The following is a 20,200-nucleotide window of genomic DNA, read 5'->3' as shown; positions in this document are numbered from 1 at the left end:
TTGCCTTCCTGAAACTCAGCACATTATAAAAAGAACAAAGAGAAATTTATGTGCAGAATCCAAGATTTCTCCTTTATATTTGTACAGCCTGTGGTGCAGATCACGGTGTCACAGGCTGTGCCTCTGCAGTCCCTGGAGGACCCCACAGAGAGCAGGTGGTTGCAGATGAAGGAGGCTGTGACCCTGTGGGAAGGCCATGCTTGGAGCACTCTGTTCTTGAAGGATGGCACCCTGTAGAAAGAACACGAGTAAGGTGTCCATGCTGGAGCAGTTTGTGGAACTGTAGGCTATGGGATGAACCCATGTTGGACAAGTTCATGAGGCACTGCCAACTGTGGGAGGGACACCACAGTGGAGCAGGAGAAGAGTGGGAGGAATCCTCCCCCTGAGTAAGAAAGAGCAGCAGAGACAACATGTGATGAACTGACTGTAGCCTCTGTTCTCCATCTTTCTGCATCACATGGGGGAAAATGGTGAAGAAAGTTGGAAGTAAAGTTGAATCTGGAAAACATGGAAGGGTGGGGGGGAAATGTTATAAGATTCGGCTTTATTTCTTATTATCCTACTCTGATTTGATTGGCAATGAACTAAGTTAAGTTTTCTCCAAGTCAAGTCTGTTTTGTAACTGGTGAGTGATCTCTCCCTGTCCTTATCTTGATCTACAAGCTATTTGTCCTAATTTTCTCTCTCTGTCCAGTTGAGAAGGGGGAATGACAGAGAGGCTTTGGTTAGCACCTAGCATCCAGCCAGGGTTAGCCCAACACAAAAGTATGTATTTTCATGCAATTGTTTTGCTGTAATAATTTTTTTAATGTAAAAATTTATTATATGTTGTAGCGCGGTACGCGCTCCTCTCGCCGCGGCACTCCGAGCCGTGCCGTGCTGGGCGGTGAGGGAAGAGAACGGGCGGCCGCTTTCCCCTGCAAGCTCTGCAGTTCAGTTCGTGGCGCGCGGGGACAGACGAAGGTGACACGGGACTTGGGGGTGAACGGGATGGTTTTATTCACTGAGCCCCAAGACCCCGGCGGGCGGGGGGGCAAAGGTTTTATACAAGAACTCAGGAGGAGGGCTGTAGGAACAGCAACCAATGAGGGAATAGCAGGGGAGGAGTTTAGGGCAGAGGCTGAGGAGTGGGCTAGGGAAGACTGACACTGGGGAGAGGAGGAGATTGGGGGGTTGGGGGGGAAACAGATATTAAACAAATATTAAATGAAAGAAAAACACACCACCGCATCTCCTCCTTTCCTTTTACAAAAAGAAGGAGAATTTTGTGGTTTAAGCAGATTAATATAACATGCAAATAATATAAAATCATATGATAACATTGTAAATTACTTAAAGGACATGAAAGATACATTATTGCATTTATAGGGCAGGAAGAGTAGTAACAGCCTAAATTAGACATAAGACTGTATAAAACGTGCTGTTTTGCTGCTCTGAGTAACAATTTAAAATAATGTAAATAATTGAAATAATTGAAATAGAATTGAAATTAGATAAAGTCAGGCGATTGAAATAAAATGAAATAGTTAACAGAAATTAAATTAAAAAATTGAATTAGAATGATTAAAATCACAATTATTTAATTTAAATAAAATAATTAAATGGAATTATTGGAATTAAATATAATAAAAAATTAACTAAATATAACTAATAAATTTTTAAATTTCGCAGCAATGCAGCAAGCCTGAAGCGATATAGTAGCTGAGTGATTCCTGTAGCAATAATGGTTAAACACAGCCTTTAAGTCAAAAAATATCAGAAAAGACTGAATTAATTATAATTACAACAAAACAACTTAATATAAAATCAAATTGTAACATTATATATTATTAAAAAAACATAAATTGAAAGACATTAAAAAATGATAAACTAATTGTGATTACAACATATGAAACATATAAAAACTTCATCTGGAATATATAAAATTGTCCTAAATGAAAGTCCAAATTAAGGGTACAAAGCACAGCAGGATTTGTGACTTCATCTGATTTAGAATTTGCTTCGTCGCGGCGCTTGCGACGTTCAGCTTCTTAAATTCTTAAAGCAGAGTTAGCGGATAGCGATGTGGTTTGTTCAATTTGAATGTCCGTTTGAGAGGTGGGCCTAATATCTTGAGTATTAATTAAATGAGATGATCTTTTTTTCTATAAAATATAACTCAACAAACAGATTATTCAAAAATAATCAAAAGCAAAAAGAGGAATTTGTAGTTAAATAAAAAGGAGTCTTGGGTAGGGTACATTAAGGAATAGGATAGGGGTATCAGACAATCACTTAATTAGTGATTGCCATGATTAACAGGGGGTATCGGTAAGGGGTGGACTGGGGCGCCGCCATTTTAGGGGGAAGACAAAATGACGGATCCTCAGTCCCGGGTTTCGGCTCCATTTCCTCGGAAGAAGATCCCTCCCGACCTTCCCCCCGGAGGAAGAGCCAGAAGAAGGATTGGGGAATATCCAACCCCGCCTCCCCCAACAGGGACTAGCCTCGTGCAGGGACGGTGCAGGGCCATTGGGAGAGAAATGGGACTGGCGGGAAGCCAGGGGCGGAAAAGAAGGGTCAAGGCGGGAAAGCGGGTCCCGAGCGGCGTGGCCAGCGCCATCTTGGGAGGGGGTGCCAGATACACTGCACTTGGCCTGAGCAGTGTCCGGCAGGGCACTTGGGGCGGCTCGGCCACAGCAATCCCCAAGGGAGGATAGGAAAGGGTTTTAGGAAAGTCCGAGGGGATGGGGGCATAGGGAGCTTCACAGAAGCAAAAAGGGGAAATTTATAGGAGGGGGGGGGGGGCGCCCGACGCAGCTGGATGTCGGCGCAATGCGTGGGTGTAAAGGGCCCCGTTTTAACAACGCTCCTATAGCTAACGTGTCGCCCTCTTAGCTGTTCCCTACTGGTGTCTTTTCTACCCCCTCCGTCCAGCCCAGAATGGGGAGGGGAGGATAGAGAAGACAACATTTTCGAGGGGAAGAAAAAGCGATCCAATCTAGGTCCCCACAGAAGACTAGGCAAAGGACAGCACTCAGTGCTAGCTTCCCCCAGAAAAAGAAAACCCACCCGCTTGCCAGGGACATGCAAGGCTACAGCCCCAGTCTGGGCGCAGACGGGGGTTAAAACGCGAGAAAAAAAAAAGCGACAAACCCAGCCGTCCGTCGGGGCGACCCTGCACCCCGTGTAGCCTACCTTACCTTGCAGGCTCGGACGGAGATGGCTTGAATCTTCTCTTCGACTCGATGGAAAAGTCGCGCTAAAAACTGGGGATGTTCCTTCCCGGTTTTGGCCCTTCCGGAGGCCTGGGTGTTGCCGTTAAACCAAGACTCGTCCCCGAAGCCTTGGTTTCGGCCACTATCAGCCTCCGTTGGTTTCACTGCAGCTGCTGACCGAGGAACTTCTTCTTCTCGGTCAGCCCCTCTTCAGGCTCCCCCGAGCCGCTGCCAAAACCGCCTTCTGTGTCCTCGGGTAAGTCTGCCCGCCAAAAAGCTCTGCAGCCCGGCTGCCCGTGCAGCGCGGCTGCTCCAGGGCGGGAAGATGGCGAGAACAAAGAGGGTCCCGGAGCGTCAGTTTTTCGCTCGGCGCTCAGCTCCTCTTAGCATCAGGCAGAGCTTTTACGGCCGTAGATGTTCCTCTTCCCTCCTTCTTCTTCTGTGAGGCGGGCGCCCCCATGAATTTGCCCGTTTTTTTTACAAGACGAAGGAGGGAACCATCCTCTGCTACCATATGTTGTAGCGCGGTACGCGCTCCTCTCGCCGCGGCACTCCGAGCCGTGCCAGGCTGGGCGGTAAGGGAAGAGAACGGGCGGCCGCTTCCCCCTGCAAGCTCTGCAGTTCAGTTCGTGGCGCGCGGGGACAGACGAAGGCGACACGGGACTTGGGGGTGAACGGGATGGTTTTATTCACTGAGCCCCAAGACCCCCTCGGGGGCGGGAGCAGAGGTTTTATACAGAACTCAGGAGGAGGGGTGTAGGAACAGCAACCAATGAGGGAATAGCAGGGGAGGAGTTTAGGGCAGAGGCTGAGGAGTGGGCTAGGGAAGACTGACACTGGGGAGAGGAGGAGATTGGGGGGTTGGGGGGGAAACAGATATTAAACAAATATTAAATGAAAGAAAAACACACCACCGCAATTATATATAATCAAATACAAAATAGCATAAGAACTTAAGCTATGCAACTTGTCTAGTCTTAGGATTTTTTTTTAGATACTAGCATTTTCAAGGAAAATATGCTATATTTTTCCTACAATATTTTTTATTTTACAATTTTTATATTTCCTGCAATATTTTTCTTTTCTGTAATTCCCTTTAGCAGGATTAGAAACTTCGTAAAAGAAAATGATCTGCATTTAAGTGTTCTATGAGAAAAGGAGAAATATTAACTCTATACCTTTGACTACGTCTGTTCTGCTCTCTCTGTACAGTCAGTTTAGTAAAGCACTTTGAATGCAAGCTAAAATGAACAGACCTTAACCATATAATGAGGAGCCTTACCAATTTACTGCAGTGATTCCAGTACTAGGGCTTGTACAGAAACAATATATTTCTTTTCCAATTTCAAAAAGAAGCTCTTTGTTCTTGGAACTATAAACTACCTGAAGAATAAACTAAACTTTGCCAAGTATCTAGAAGGAATCTCTTTAAACGCTAATGTGATGCTCAAACATATAATGGGCATTTTTTATCTTGCATCTAATATTTCAGCATTCTGTATTCTCCACTGAAGTATTGAAGTAAAGAGAAAGTAGAATATGTGCTGCAACTTTTCTGGTAAAAAAAAAAAAACAAAACAAAACAAAAAAAAAACAAAAAAAAAAAAAAAACCAAGGAAGATAGGGCAAAATTTATTCTGTTCATAAAAGTTAAGATGTGAGCCTGTTTTGAGGAGCTTTTCCATGAGGAAATTTTATTGATAATATTGCACAGTGTATGATACAGCAGCACCTCTACCTTCTCTCTTTTCAAGATTATCAGTCACCCTCAATAAGAATATCAGCGGTATGGCTTCAAAAGAAATTAGGTGGATTTTCAAACCATAACACACTATACACTGTTCAATCTAAGTAATTTTTTTTTCCTGTCAGAATGAAACACTAGCCTTTTTAGGAGCTTTTTATATCTCTTTCTGAAAGAAATATTGTTTTGTACTCCACTAATATCAAGACATTATATTACATATATTTAATTCTCTCAATAATTCTGTCACATAAAGCATTTATCAGCTTCAGAATTTGAACCTGCATGTAGCACATTTCCCAGAATTATGTTATTCTCTGGTCCACTTTGTGGTTTCTTGAAATTCTGTTTTCTTATGAAGGAGTAAAACATAGTCTGCACTGGAATTAAAAAAAAAATTAATTACTTAATTATTTAAATAATTACTGTACAGTAACTCTCTAAAAATGGCCTGCCAGCACCAAATTAATGAGAAAATAATGACAGCAGTGAAATTTGTACGTATATTTATAAAATTATATCATACAAATATTTTTTCAGACAAGACACTTTATATCTGGTGGGATTTTTTCCCAGTTTGGAGAACAAGTATGAAATATAAAAAATTGCCTCTTATGCTTGACATTTTAACCCACTCAACTTTCATAGTACCTTATTTCTTCTGCTCCTATTTACTTTTACAGTTTTATTATAGCAGCTTTTAAATAATCCCTTTGCAAGAAGCATCTGATTTTCAATTTATGTCCCGTGAGTAGCTTGGGGTATGCAAAGTACTTTCACTTGGCAGTCAGAACAGAATGTCCAGTTTCTCCTTCTTCAGATTTCCCTTGCACTGGAATAGTTATCATCAATAATCCAAAGATTATGTTTATTTGTCTACACACACAGTGTGAAATGAGGAAAAGTGGAACATGTTGATATTGAGGATCCCACTAAGAAAACATTCTTTGCATGGTCTCTGTGTAGTCTCCAGGTAACTGAGGGTTCAGCAATCCCAGATGAGAAGGACATGTCTCTCTCTTCCCCGTGACAACAGATGGAGTTTATGACAACCTCTGTCTCATCATGGGCACATAAGGTCTTAACTTTCCCTCTACAATGGACTCTTGTCTGAGGTAATAAGCCCTCTGCAAGGAACTATTGTCCTAGGTTGACTGTATGATGCCTTTATCCCCAATAGTCTGCCCTGTACATGTTGAATAATAAGTTCCACACCTTTAAGACTTGTTCCAGGAGTGAAAGAGGTGGGGAAGAAGTGCAGAGTTTGTTTTCAAGGACTGCACTCCCTCCTCCACATTCCTGCTCCTGGACTGAGTGTCTGCGGACGGACAGACAACGAGATGGAGCTCTCCTTTGTTTTTTTCCTAGTTAGTTTAAGCTAGCTGAGGCAAAGAAGTTCCCTGGACTGTGTTTTTTTCCCTTTCTCTGGACCTGCTCTGTATGAACACCAGGAGAGCAGCAGCAGCTCACACCTGTGGCCCAGTGGCCGGGCCTGGGCCGCAGCATTTCCAGCGCCGGAGGGACTGAGCAAAGACTGAGTGAGCCCAGCTGCAGCCCGGGGATTTTTCTGAGTTTGTCTCTCTCTTGGAATGGCAAGAAGTTTTATTGTTTAGTATTGTTTAAGTTCGCTAGTTTAATAAACAGGTTTTTTCCACTTTTCTCCAAAGAGGTATCTTTCCCGAACTGGTTGTGGGGAGGGGCCAATTGAATCTGCTTTCCTGAAAGAACCCTTTTGGGGCTCTTTCCCCAAATTTGCCCTGAACCAGGACGACTATACATAAAGAACACAACCTTGAGAGACTTCTAGGCATTTTTGCATTATAAAATATTACTCAAAGAGTTAGAAGATTCTATGGAAGGAGCCATGATTCAAGAGAGAACTATCAAGCAACCTAGGTGTAGAAAGTCAGTTGGGATGATGGTTGATTACTGGCAGTTTCAGTAAAGTTCATTCTAAAATAATCTAATGTTTTAATTTTGTTACTGAATCATAATTTTATGGTCTCTTATAACAGCTACAGCAATTATAATAGCAGGTACTATTGCTAATCATAATTTAAACCCTAAGTCTTCAGGCAGTTTTTTTCTGGGCCCATTTCTGATATCCTATCAATGAAAAATGAACATCCCTAAACCTTTACATTGCAGTCACACACTGTTAGTATCAACTTAAATCTGATTTTGTAAAGTCTTTCAAGTATCAGAGGCATCCCTCAGAAAAGTGTTTAAATTCTCTCATTTACATTCAAATTATGCTTTCCTTTCACTTTTAAATTCTTCCCTTTCAATTGTAAAGTTTATATAATACATGTCACTTGGCAAAGGAATAAAAATAAGACTGATATGTACTAAAAGGAAATAGGTGATGATGGTGATGTGAAAAATGTTGCTACTATGCATGCAATTTACATTCACAATTCAGTTTTTCTGAGGAATTGGTTTTGATAAGTTGTGGGTTTAGATTTTGACTTTTCATTTAGAAATATATTACATTTTTATTCATGCAGAAATTTGTTTATTCTATTAGAAAGAGTTGAACTCATTCTCTCTGGATATGATGTAGGTTTGCCTCTTATCTTATAAAGTTCCTTTTAAAGCTTGGATTAGCATTCTACCTATACAAGATCTGAAAATTGTTTCAGCTTTACTGACATACAGGAAAAGAAATAAAAAATTTGAACATAATCATTCAAAACATAGATGACATCTCAGTAGTACAAGCATTGCAATATTGGCAAACAAAGGTTAAGAGATGGTTTGTTGTAAAAATTACCCACGGAATAAAATGCTATTTTCTCAATGTTGCTAGGAAACAAATTATAAAAGTAATAATTTGTATTATTCAGTATTAGGAAAGTCATCTGGAAAAACCAGCTGATTCTCATCTTTTGGGTCATTAATCCCATATCATGTTTGGAGTTGCATTGTGGCAAAAGTAGAGGTAAGAACAGGATTGGTGAGAACACTTATTTTGAAAAATAAGGCTTACAGTTCATCTGTTTGGATACATGCCATAGCTATCGTGATCCAAATCTGTGCAGCAACTAACCCAGGGAATATATAATTTCCTCTTTATCCAGACTGAGGCACTGAATTCAACTGGAGCAAAATCTATACCCATATATGAGAGTCAGAAAGGACTCCAAGAATTTGCCAGTCTTGCTGCTTGAGTGGGCTCTTTGACACTCAAGACTTGCTATAAATCACATAGCTGAGACTACCTGGAGATTAAATTGTTATATGCCAGAATAAAAACTATTAGAAGATGCTTCTAATGGGACACTACAATTTAATCTGCTCTCTTACAACAGAATCAGGTTACATATGAAATACAATATTCATAATTTCTTAGGCAATACAAATTGCAAGGTTATCACGATCTACTTGTAGCTTGAATTCAGAAATATCGATAGCTCGGAGATTATTTGTAAACGCACACACACAAAATTCACTGATTTAGTTTCATGATTTTTTCCCCTGAAGTGGGCCTATTTATCATATTTCTTTCATCTATAGTTTTTTTTAGATTTGCTCTTTGTAATTCTGTATTTCAAAGCTTCAGTTTAAAGTTTTACTATATCTCTATTATTAATTCAATATTGAGTTAATTATAAAGATAACGTAAAAGGCTTCTTTATTTTCCAAAGAGGATTTTCTACTTATTAACTATAAATGAAACAAGACTGATTAAATGTAGATTATTGTAAAAAATATTGTGAGCTATGCAGCTCACCATAAACTGGAATGTGGAAATACAAACTTAATTAAACTTAAAGAAAACCCCCAAAATTAATTTGAATTAGTAATGAATCTTATTGTAATGGAACTGCTTGCCTGTCACATGAGTGAATGGACACATTTTTTTAAAATGTGATTGATTTGATGAATGATTTTGACTGATGAAATTGTGTGAGATGTCTGAGAAGCTCACAGGAGTTTCTTGGAAAACAAGAGTTCCTTTCAACAGTTTACACTACAAAGTATGAACGGCAATTATCTGTCTCAAACTGCATTGCACTTGGAGTTTTCTATGTGTAATTCAGTGGGTGAATCTTAGTGTTCTATCAATGTTGTATGTTTTTTTGTAGTGGTTTGATGCTGGTTGGAGGCCAGGCACTCACCAAAGCCTCTCTATCACTTCCCTCCACAGCTGGACAGGGGAACAAAGGGTTCATGAGTTAAGAACCATGAGAGATCACTCACCAAGTATTGTTAAAACAGGCTAGAATTAGACATATTTTAATTTAATTTATTACTAACACAATCAAAGCACAATAATGAGAATTAAAATAAGACCTTAAAAGTTTTCCTCTGTCCCAGTTCTACCTCCTCCCCCTGTGGTGCAGGGAAACAGGGAATGGGAGTTATGGTCAGTTCATCACATGTTTCTCCCCCTGCTCAGGGAGAGGAGTTGTTGCCTTGCTCCACTTTGGGGTCCCCCGCCATGGGAGACAGCTCTCCATTAGCTTCTCCAGCATGAGTCCATACCACAGGCAACAGTTCTCCATGAACTTCTCCAATGTGGATCCCTTTGAATCAGTGCAGTCCTTCAGGCATAGCCTGCTCCAAAGTGGGTCCTCTATGGGGTCTCATGTTCTACCAGGAAGCCTGCTGCAGCATGGGCTCCTCTCTCCATGGATCTGCAGGTATTTGCCAGGACCCTGTTCCAGCACAGGCTTCCCATGGTGTCACAGCTCCTGTCTGGGGCTCTTCCAGGGGCTGTAGATGTATCTCGGCATCCCCATGCCAAGGGCTGCAGGGGCACAGCTGGTTCACCATGGTCTGCACCATGATCTGCACCATGCAGAGAAATCTCAGCTCCAGCACCTGGGGCAGCTCCTTCTCCTCCTTCAGCACTGACCTTGGTGTCTGCAGAGTTTTCCTTTCACATATTGTAACCCCACTTTTTCTTGGCCATCATTACATCTGTGCAATAGGTGTATTTTTCCTTCTTAAATATGTTGTCATGGGGGTGTTATCACTATTTCTAATCGCACCAGCTTTGACCAGCATCTCATTTATCTTTGGAGTTGCCAGGAATTGGCTCTGCCAGTCATGGAGGAAGCAGCTTCTCACAGAAGCCACCCCTGTAGGCCCACCACTCCCAAAGCCTCGTCATGCAAACCAAATACAGTTCAAGCCTCTGATAAAGAAATCCCAGAAGTTAAGGTTAGTAGGGTTCTATAAATTGTGCACTCATGGAAAATTGTTTTTCAAGGGATTTAATACCTAAATTGTATATTTGGAAACAGAGGTTGCTAGCAATTGCAGTCAGTAATTCACAATTCAATAATAGATACACATATACTTCCCCACACACACCCACCCCTTCCTAATGAATCATTAATGGCAGAAGTATCATGCCTGCTGCCTATGTATAGTTTGAGAGTTTATTTGATGTTCCATATTTGAAGAAACTTCTAATTTTTGATTCAAATATTCTTCAGTATATCCTGGGATTTCAGCTCATCATCAGTGCTGTATTTTTGAACTGTGAAGAAGAGTGACAGCATATTGTTCAGTTCTCAATTTGTATCTATTTGAGATTAGCAGAGGACAAAAATTAATTCTGTCATTTTCATAGAGTCTCATTTCAATTTGGATAGAAGGCAGTTATGAGACTCTCAAAATATATTTGCTTCATGCTAAGAACAAATCTTCTTTCCTCTCTTCCCTTGCTCCTTTAAATCCAGGTTTGAAAAGATGGAATTATATACATCTATAAGACTGGACCACTCAGCTCTTTAAAACAAAATTCTGTTACTTAGTCTGCCACAGAGAACATTATTTGTACAAGGAGGCCTATTAAATTCAGAGGGATGACATGTGATATATAGATCTATACATCACACTGTATTATCTTTAAAATGAAATGGAAATAAGTTTTCTGTTTAGCTGCTAATTAGAAAAACATGAAATGCCAGTTCTGTGATAATATCAGAACCAGTTTAACAAAAACGCTGAAAATTTTGCATGATTTGGAAATATATTTTTTTCCATTTCCTCCACTCCCTTTCTTAATTTATAAGCATTGCTAGTGTTTCTTGCTTTCAGAGTTCCTTGTTATTTAGCAACAAGAAAAATCTTAACATGTTTGTTAAAAGCTAGCATCCAGAAACATAATTTTTTAATTTTTTTTCTTATTTTTTTCAGTGACATTTTACTTTGTCTCAATAAATTGCTAGGTTTTCAAAGCTGTTCAAGTTATTGTCTCTGAAATAAAGTTTCTAAATAATTTTCATGTTATCGTTTTTTTTATTTTTTTTTTCTTTTCAAAATGCAAATCATCTTATTACTTTTTTCTTCAGGGTAAATCTAGGACTTTAATTTATTTAGGCTAGAAATCACTATTTTTTTCTAACAAAACTACACTTCACAAAGTAAACAGTGACTTCTATACAGTGGTGAATTTTTTAATCCCTCTTTTGATAAAAACATAATGCAAATTCTTAGTTGCTATAATAAAGATATAGAAATTATCTAAGTAGTGTAGTACAAATTATCACCATAGGCATCTGTTGTACAAGTTATCACAATAGTCATCTCTTGTGAGAAAGTAGGTTGATTATTAAGAATATTCTAAGTGGTTAGTACAGTTTAGTTATTATGGTTATAACCCCAATTAAATTTATGGCAGAACTGAGTCAATTAGTATCTATTTTTACTATACATTTGTACAGATGAGATGCAGAATTTGGTAACATTAACCATTGTCCTAGAGTGACTTAGGAAATTTGCAAACTTTGGTATACTGTACCAGATGCAAAAATTACTGTTGTACTTTTGTTCTTCTATATATAACTTTTCACATTTGCATTTTCAAGGACATTATACAGGTCTCATGTGTACTTACATACATTTTTTTGATTCCAATATATAGACTTCAGAGAAAATAAAGAAAGATAAGGAAAAGGGGGGGAAAACCCACTAAACAACAAAACAATAACATAAATGCTCTAAAGGATACAGTACTCATGATATTAAAAAATGAGAAACTTCAGAACACTTTGTTTTTCCTTTTTCATAGAGCTGTGGATAAATAACGCAGTTTATTAGTGAATTGACCCTCAGTGATTTTATAATGTTCTTAGCAAAAGCTCTTTGTGCAGTGGAGGTGCATTCAGTAAAAATACAAGCAGTTTGGGAGTATTTGTTGGCACAAACAGATCTGAGAAGGTCTCTCTGTGCAATTCATATCTATTTGAGTTCTCATCAAGCTGAACAAGGGGAAATCTTCTATTTTATACACATCTTTGTAATACACAAGCAGCAAGACTCTTAACCTACTTGAAACCTAATATTTTACAATTCATTTCTCTTTGGACACCCTGTTAACCAATGCTGTGGAAGTGGAAACTGGGTACAGACAATGGAGGATAAAGTTTCATTCAAGATAGTGTTTTCATTTATGCTACAAACGTAACTTATGCTTCTATCACAAGCCATAGAGGTTAAGTTAATACCACTAGTGGAAGCCAAGAAGGTGATTCAGATTTGTAACAGTGGTCTGTGGAATGATTTAGTTTGTTAAGCATGTGTATTTATTTCCGTCTGAGATTGTTTGCAATATCTTCCCTGACCTTCAGCTTATGTGAGAAAGTATTATTGTTCTGCAGGTCATGGGTCATATCTTCTAGTTTAGTGAGCCTACCTCAGGTATCCTAAGGTTTCTCCAGTGACACTAGATTATTTTAGGTATCTGGATCCTCCGTTGGCTAAGGTAAGAAATATAGGTAGCTGACATACATGCAAAGACACTAAAACTTAATTACCTAAATTGAAATGACTTAACCTCCTATCCTAGAGGCCAGGCCCCAGAAAGTAAGCATATTCAAAATTCTTCTTAGGTAGACAGAAGAGTCAGCATTAGTACCTGACAGAATTATAAAGCTAATACTCACTCTCAATATCCCAAAGCTCTTTCAGGGTAATGAAGGAAAAAAAAACCACCCAAACAACCCAACCCAAGGTTACTGGGTATAGTCAGCATCAATTTCTTATGGGCAAATTGTGTTTTCCTTTTCTGAATGAATGACCAGTTCTGTGGCTGAAGGGAGTGTAGTGCATTCCATTTACCTTGATTATATCAATGTTATATAGTTATCTCCATTATATCAAGGTCTTCCATGGCATCCTGATATACTCAAACTAAAGATTAGATAGTTGAAGTATTATCAGGGTGAAAAATCTGGATAATCAGACCCAAAAGATAATGGCCAATGAGTCAAAGTGTACCTAGTGATCAAGGCATGTTTCTGTAGAATTGATTTAAAAGGATGATGCTTTAACAACTTTGATAGTGACCTCGATGACAGTTCACTCTATCAGATTCTTGTATTATTTCAAGTTGGGAACCATGGTTGATATGCTTGAGAGTTAGGCTGTTCTTGGTGATGAAAGAATAAATAAGCTGAAAAAATGAACTAATAAGCATCTCCTAATGGTCAATAAATACAAAGTCTTCTACTTAGCATGTAGAAAGTCCATCATCAGTCCAGGCTGGGAACAGACTGCCTGGCTAGTATGTCTTTAAGAACTGGCCAAGACATGTTTACAACAATGAAGACCAAATGCCTGTTGGGCTGTATTAGCAAGGGTGTAGTTAGCAGACTGAGGGTGTAGTTAGCAGATTGAAGCAATCACAATCATCCAGTGATTTTGAATTCAATGTGTGTATCTGGAGTACTGTGTCTGGTTTTGGACCCCTGGTAAAAGAGATATATCAACAAACAAAATGTAGTGGAGAATCACCAAGACAACTGGAAAGGCTGAAGCACATGACGTATCAGGAAAGGCTGTTGAAACAGTTTAGCATGGAGAAAACAAGGATAGGGAGGAATATAATTTCAGTCTTTCATTACTTAAAAGGGAGTTACAGTAAAGTCAGAACCCAATTTTTTTCTTGGATAGGTACAACAAAAGATCAAAGGCTAGTAGCCAAAATCATGAATACGAAAAATTCTACTTGGGCTGTGAAAGAGGTCAGGCATTGTAAAAGGCTGCACAAAGAGGTGGAAGAATCTCTCTCCCTACTGATTTCCAAAATACAACTTGTCAAGACCCTGGGCTGCCCTCTTTTGAGCAGGATGTTGAATCGACCTGAGCTATCTGCCCTCCTGCAGCTTCCCCCTTACAGTAAAAATGAAAATAACTGATAAGCCTTTTCACAAAATGCACATAGAAAAAATATTTTATGCTATTCTTTTCCCTCTCTCTAATGATATTTTTAATGTGTTTCAAAGTTGAATCTCCTAACCTGCTTATAATGATGAGTCAATCTCCTGCATTCATAAATCTTGGTTAGGCAGCAAATGCAAATTTTCAGTATGTCCTCCTCCAGTACAGTTACCCTCCCTGAGTTACAGAATTGCCACTGAAAACCCAGGAGAAAACCAGAAGAGTATCCTTGTGCCCGGCTCTCAGCAGCCGCAGGCCGGCGGCTCCCTGGCTGTCCCGCTCGGCCCAGGGCAGACACGGAGCGGCCGCCCCGAGGCTGAGCCCAGCCCGGGGCGGGCACGGGGATCGCTGCGGGTGGGGAGCCAGCGGGAACAGAGACGGGGAAACCGAGGCACGGGAATGGGGAAGGACACTTGTCTGAATCGCCAAATCTTTCATGGCAGAGCAAGCGACAAATCTGAACCTGAAGGGGCTGCTTTTAAGGGATGGGGGAACACGGGGAGGACACAGCCTGTGACCAACAGGAGGCATTAGGGGAGGGGTGCATGGTAAGGGCTCCCCAAGAGAAGCCAACACGGGGAGGGAGCAAACCTGACAATCCAACTCCGCCTTGAGGAAGGGATGAAAGATAGGGAACACTCCAGAACCAAAGGAGTGTGCTATCTGTGACAGACAGGGGGAGACAAGGAACAAGTGGGTATACAGGTGGATTGACGTGTGGATTGACATACATTTTGGTGGGGAAAACTGTGGTAAACCACTCAGGACTGAACCATTAGGGAAGCCAAATGGGGTACAGAGAATGAACCATTACAAACTTATAACAACAAATATTAAAAGATACTACAGAGGAACAAACTAAAATTACAGACTACCACATATCCTTAATCAAAAAATAACTTTCTCAAAAGAAAAATGTGCAAATTGATTTCTGAATCTCTTCAAAATATTTTACTGTGGAAATGAAAGAGGATGAAGTTTTATAACTTTTCCAAATTTCTAAAAAATTGTAAGACAATGTTGTTTTGTGATTTTTATTTCCTTATTATTATTTTTTTGTTGTTGTTTTGGAGTAAAGAAATTCAATTGACAAAAGATTGCAAGCAAATGAATAGGGAGAGTTATCTGTAATACCAGAAATCTAACACTTCTGCTTCTGAGGGTTTTCAAGACTACTATTTCACCTTGTGTGATTTTATTGATATTCAGACCACATTGGAAGAAAGCAGAAAGGGCCATGTTACAATTTCCATTGTGCTTGTTTGTGAATCGAAGCGTAAGCTGACATCTTGTAGTAGAACCAAAGAATGCAAGTAGCACAGTTCATAAACCTCCTTTCCTCAGGTTTCACCAATTTGAAATATAATTGCAATATTAAATTCTACTCTAGCTTTGACTCCAAGAAGAAGATAAGTTACTAATTATATCTGATATTTTAAATATTACATCAGTATTAGAGAGAGAGTAATGATTTTGCAGACACAGCATTGGATGAAGAAAAGCATAAACATATGCACACAATGTGTTAGAAATAACGTATCAAACAGTCATAAGGAAATAAAAGAAAATAAGCAAATTCAGCAAGGCTGGTAAATCTATTTGTACTATTCACTTTGGATATAGGAGGCAGAAGTTTAAGTAATGCTTCTTTCAGGTTTAGATTGAGGATTTGAACTTAATGTTCCTGGATAATTTTCCTAATCATCTCCTCACTTTTGAATACTTCCAACCCATATACATATAATCATTTTTGCATTTTATTGTATTAAATTTGACTTTCCACCAATAAAATGGTATATGTGCTGGCAATTATGCTGTTCTCCATCAACTTTACAGAGTCCCAAAGACACTAAATCATTTAGGTAACTTGGGTACTTCCATTTGACAAACCTATTCTTCTTTCTAAGGATATGTCATTCACACCCCATCTGGTTACTCAAGTTACCCCTGGTTACTGCATTCCACTGAAGTTGTGAGAGCCTTGTTTTCATGTCCATTCTAGAGTAATTTTCATGTGTATCTGATTCTATCTAATTTAAAGGAGGACTTTGGAATGCAGTCTTTTATAGCAAGTATGCCCTAACCATCAATTCTTAGGCCTTTCTGGAACAGTTTGTTCTAAGTCTTTCCAGGTGATGTTACTCCACATTACATAACCTAAATATTCAGCAGGGCAGGCAAATACTGCAATTCAATTGTAATTATGCAACCATGTGAAATGATAAAAATCCAGACTCCAAATCAATATTAAGTTATTGTACGTGGTGGACGAGGTTCAGCAGAAGAGAATGAGACATGATGCAGTTGCATAGGACACTTGTAGGACTGCAGAGAGCTACTTCCTTCTCAAATTCAGTAAAATAAAGATTTTTGCAAGGGTCACCCATATTTCAGACACTCCCAAACCATTTGGATATTAGGGCATCTGAGAAATCAGATTCCTGCTTTCTCTTCATTGTGAGCACAGTCACTAGGCCTTCAAATAGAGTTCACATCTGTCAAAACTGAGTTTGATTTAGGTCTAATAGGCCAATTCTTCCTTTACTAGCAATTTCCTGCTGGTTGTGCTAAATACTTCTATACATAAATAGAAGCATTTACTATTACAAAACCTCCCCACATTCTACAAAAAGAATTGTCAACAGGATATCAACTGGAACAAAACCTTAGGTAAACAACCACTTGAAATTATCATCATAATACTATATTAGTATTCAAAGTACTCAATTCTTGATTTTCTTGTGAGAAACTACTTTTACTCTGTTACTGAAAACTGGCATTTAATGTGTAATAATACTATTCTCTTTTACAAATCACTAACACAATTGAATCAATCAGTAAGCAATATGAACAGTGAAATTTTTAACCACCTGCATTAATAAAAACAGAACCAGACATATTATTCATGACCAACTAGGAACCTTTGAGAAAAAGGGGGCAGTGATACTGAGATGTGTGATCTAGGATCTCTTTAATGTGTCTGTCTTATACAAGTTGGCAGGTAGTTTAATAAGTGATACAGCAAAGCTAAACCCTGAGGAAGGAGAAGGAACTTGTTTCAGGTGATAAAACCTTTGCAAGCAGCAAAAGTAAAACCAACACAGTAATAATTTAAGTAGTATGAATAACCAGTATCCCAAAGCTGAAGCATGTTCCTTTTTCTTTTTTAGTGATATAGATTTGGTCATTGAAACCATGGCTTTAGTATTATCTGTCAATGGAATTAAACACAATGAAATTGCCAGGAATCCAATCTCCATTACATCCACATTTTTAAGATGTAATCTATAATGTTGCCCTATATTGGCAGACAAGTCCTTCAGTTTTTAAATTAAAGGGTTAGATCTAATAGCACAGATAGTTGCTGAGCGATAGTTCTGGGATTCAGGTGTGGTTGTCTTTCATTGACTTTCATCCTTTTTAAAAGATAGAGAAGAAAAAAATGCATTGATGGTTGCCTATCCTTGCTTTACAATTAGTCTTACCTTGGTGTTGTGGGTTAACTCCAGATGGCTAAGCTAAGTCCCCACTGAGTCACTTGTACACCACAACCCTCCACTCCCCTTTCGAATGGAGGAGAGTACTAAGAGAGAAAAAAGCAAGAAAACTTATGGGTCAAGAAAAGGATACTTTAGTAAGTGAGGAAGAATGTCCATCCAGTCCCCAGGCAGTGGTTCTCTTTTGAAATGCACAGACACACATTTGATTTCTGAAAATGATGTTACATGGCATGGGGTATCTCTGGTCAGTTTTGGTCAACTGCCCCAGCTGTGTCTACTACCAGGTTCTTGCTCACTCCAAGCCCTGTTGCTGAGGAGTGCAGGGGGGAGCAGACAGCTTGAACACAGGCAAGGACTGTTCAGCAATAGGGGAAACCTTGGTGCATTTTGGTCACCAGTCTAAACAGCACCATATGGATAGATGTGAAGAAAACTAACTGCATCCCAGTCAAACCCAGTACATTTTGTGTGGATATCCTTGAGTTTGCTTTTTTCCCCTTTTATTTACTCCTATCCATCCTAGTCATTGTCCTGGCACTGCAGCATTCTACAGCAATGAGTACTTTAAAGTGGAACTTTTCATCTTTTCACATAATCTGTTCCTCACACCTCTGTATTCATTTCTCTATATTGATATAATTTATGATAAATTTGAATGTAAAACTTGAGAAAGTGTCAAAATTTTTATAGACTGCTTACATTGATGTGGGTCAAACAAGTGAATAGTTAGATAAGACTGAACATATTTAAAAGGATCAATAAGCTTCCTCTGCCTAGAGAAATTACAGTCTTACAGAAGGGAACGTATTGCTCAAAAATATAATGAAATTATTTAGGCAACCAATTTCTTAGAACTCAGATACTTGATTCCTTCTGTCAGCTCTACTTAACTTCTAGAAACAAAACCCCTTACAAATTCAAAGTTTGTAAAGGAAATTGCTTTTCTTCTTTGCCTTTTGTCTGACTAACTACTGAAACTAAAAGTGACATAACTGACATCGTGTAGCAATCCATTTTCTGAGCAGGTGGCTTGGAAATTGTACTAACACTATTGTTATTAGCACTGAATATAATACTTTGAGTACTGTTGATATTTGCACTGTTGTAATTTGCAAAATATTCCATTTTTCCTCTTCACAAAATAACTGTTCAGCTTCAGGAACATCACATCTTTGTTAGAAAAATCATAAAATGTTAAAATGTTAGTTAAATGTATGCTACTGCCTGTTTTTCTAAACAAGGGTTAAAATATAACATAATTGTTGAAATGGTTCCTGGCTGTTTTCTGATTAAGAATTGAAACATAGTTAATATTTCTAGACAATGAACAGTTCTGTAACTACTATTTTCTCTCAGTGCTATGCATTAGGTAATTAACATTCAATATTTTGAAATGTATTATTACCTTGATATTAGAAATTAAATATTTTAGTAGATACACTCATTATTCTCTTGGATGCTGCAGCTGGGAATTCCTATTTTTTTCCTTACTGCAAGCTCCAGTTTCACAGATTTGTCTCTAAAGGAAACCAATCCATGCATAACTTCACTTTAAATCTGAGAACTCCATAAATATATAGTATTCTTGTTTAAGAAATGAAATTGCAAAATCAGAATTACAGTTCTTGCTTACCCATATTCCATTCAGGATCTTGTTTAAATTAGTATTTTGCATTTCAGACTGAAGAAAAACTACAGATATCATTATTGCGAAGGGCAAAAGAATGTTAAAAATTATTAATTCCCATATTGAAGATTTCCTCTCAGATAACAGGCTAGAGGTAATTATTTCTTCCTTTCTGTAAGTTTTGGGGGTTTTGTTTTAAATTCCTCTTATGTCATGTAAATGTCTCTTTTTCTAAGAACAGCTGTCTATTGAATTCAGAACTTCAGCTATTGTTCCATTCTTTAAAAAAAGCTTTGTGACTCAGCAGTATTATCTAACCATAGGCTTATTGCTCAATTATCTTTGTGTTTAAGTCAGGGAACAGAAGTTTTTTTTTAATTACTTGCATTTTTTTTTTTTTTTTTGAGATATGTTAGTGTGACTTTAGGGAAAAGTACAGGGCAAACTTTATGCTCTTTACAATTCAGTAAAAATACCTTTTATCTTAATAAAATGGACTTAATTGAACCCATTAATGGCACAAAATGTTCTGCATAGGTCAATGGAGATTTAAGCGGTGATGCTGTTGGTTGGTTGATATATAATAATAGACCTTTAGGTCCAAAATTTCCAACATTCTGTCAATACCATGTCTCTGCAAAGTCTTACAGATTGCTTATAATTCTTTCTTTTATTAGAAATTAAGTAAGCTTTGCTTCTACTTGGAAAATTTCAAGGGTACCTTAAAGTGTGCTCTCTGAGGAGAATGCCAGCAATATCCAAGAACACTTCCTCAAGGTACTGAAAGTTTTAAAGTCTGATGAGATGGATTCATATCAGACTGCAGATATCAAATGCAAGATTGTGAGACCTTCATAAAACACATATGGCTTTGATTAATAAAATAAATCAAACTAAGTGCTGTTTCATGACCTTTAACCACAATTCAGGGAAAGCTAATGCTGTTAGCTGA

General features: G+C 38.4%; 1 long non-coding RNA gene across 1 annotated transcript in view; it reads right to left on the bottom strand.

The window, feature by feature from the left end:
- Positions 1 to 404: 404 nt before the first annotated feature.
- Positions 405 to 20,200, bottom strand: part of LOC144246323 (uncharacterized) — a 166,133-nt gene continuing 146,337 nt past the window's right edge. The window contains exon 3 of the long non-coding RNA XR_013340013.1: positions 405 to 501. This is a non-coding gene — a long non-coding RNA (uncharacterized LOC144246323). The remainder of the gene's footprint in view (positions 502 to 20,200) is intronic.

The sequence above is a fragment of the Lonchura striata genome, chromosome 5, assembly GCF_046129695.1.
Source record: "Lonchura striata isolate bLonStr1 chromosome 5, bLonStr1.mat, whole genome shotgun sequence".
Classification (NCBI taxonomy): Eukaryota; Metazoa; Chordata; class Aves; order Passeriformes; family Estrildidae; genus Lonchura; species Lonchura striata.
This window is presented reverse-complemented; position numbering and strand designations above follow the sequence as displayed.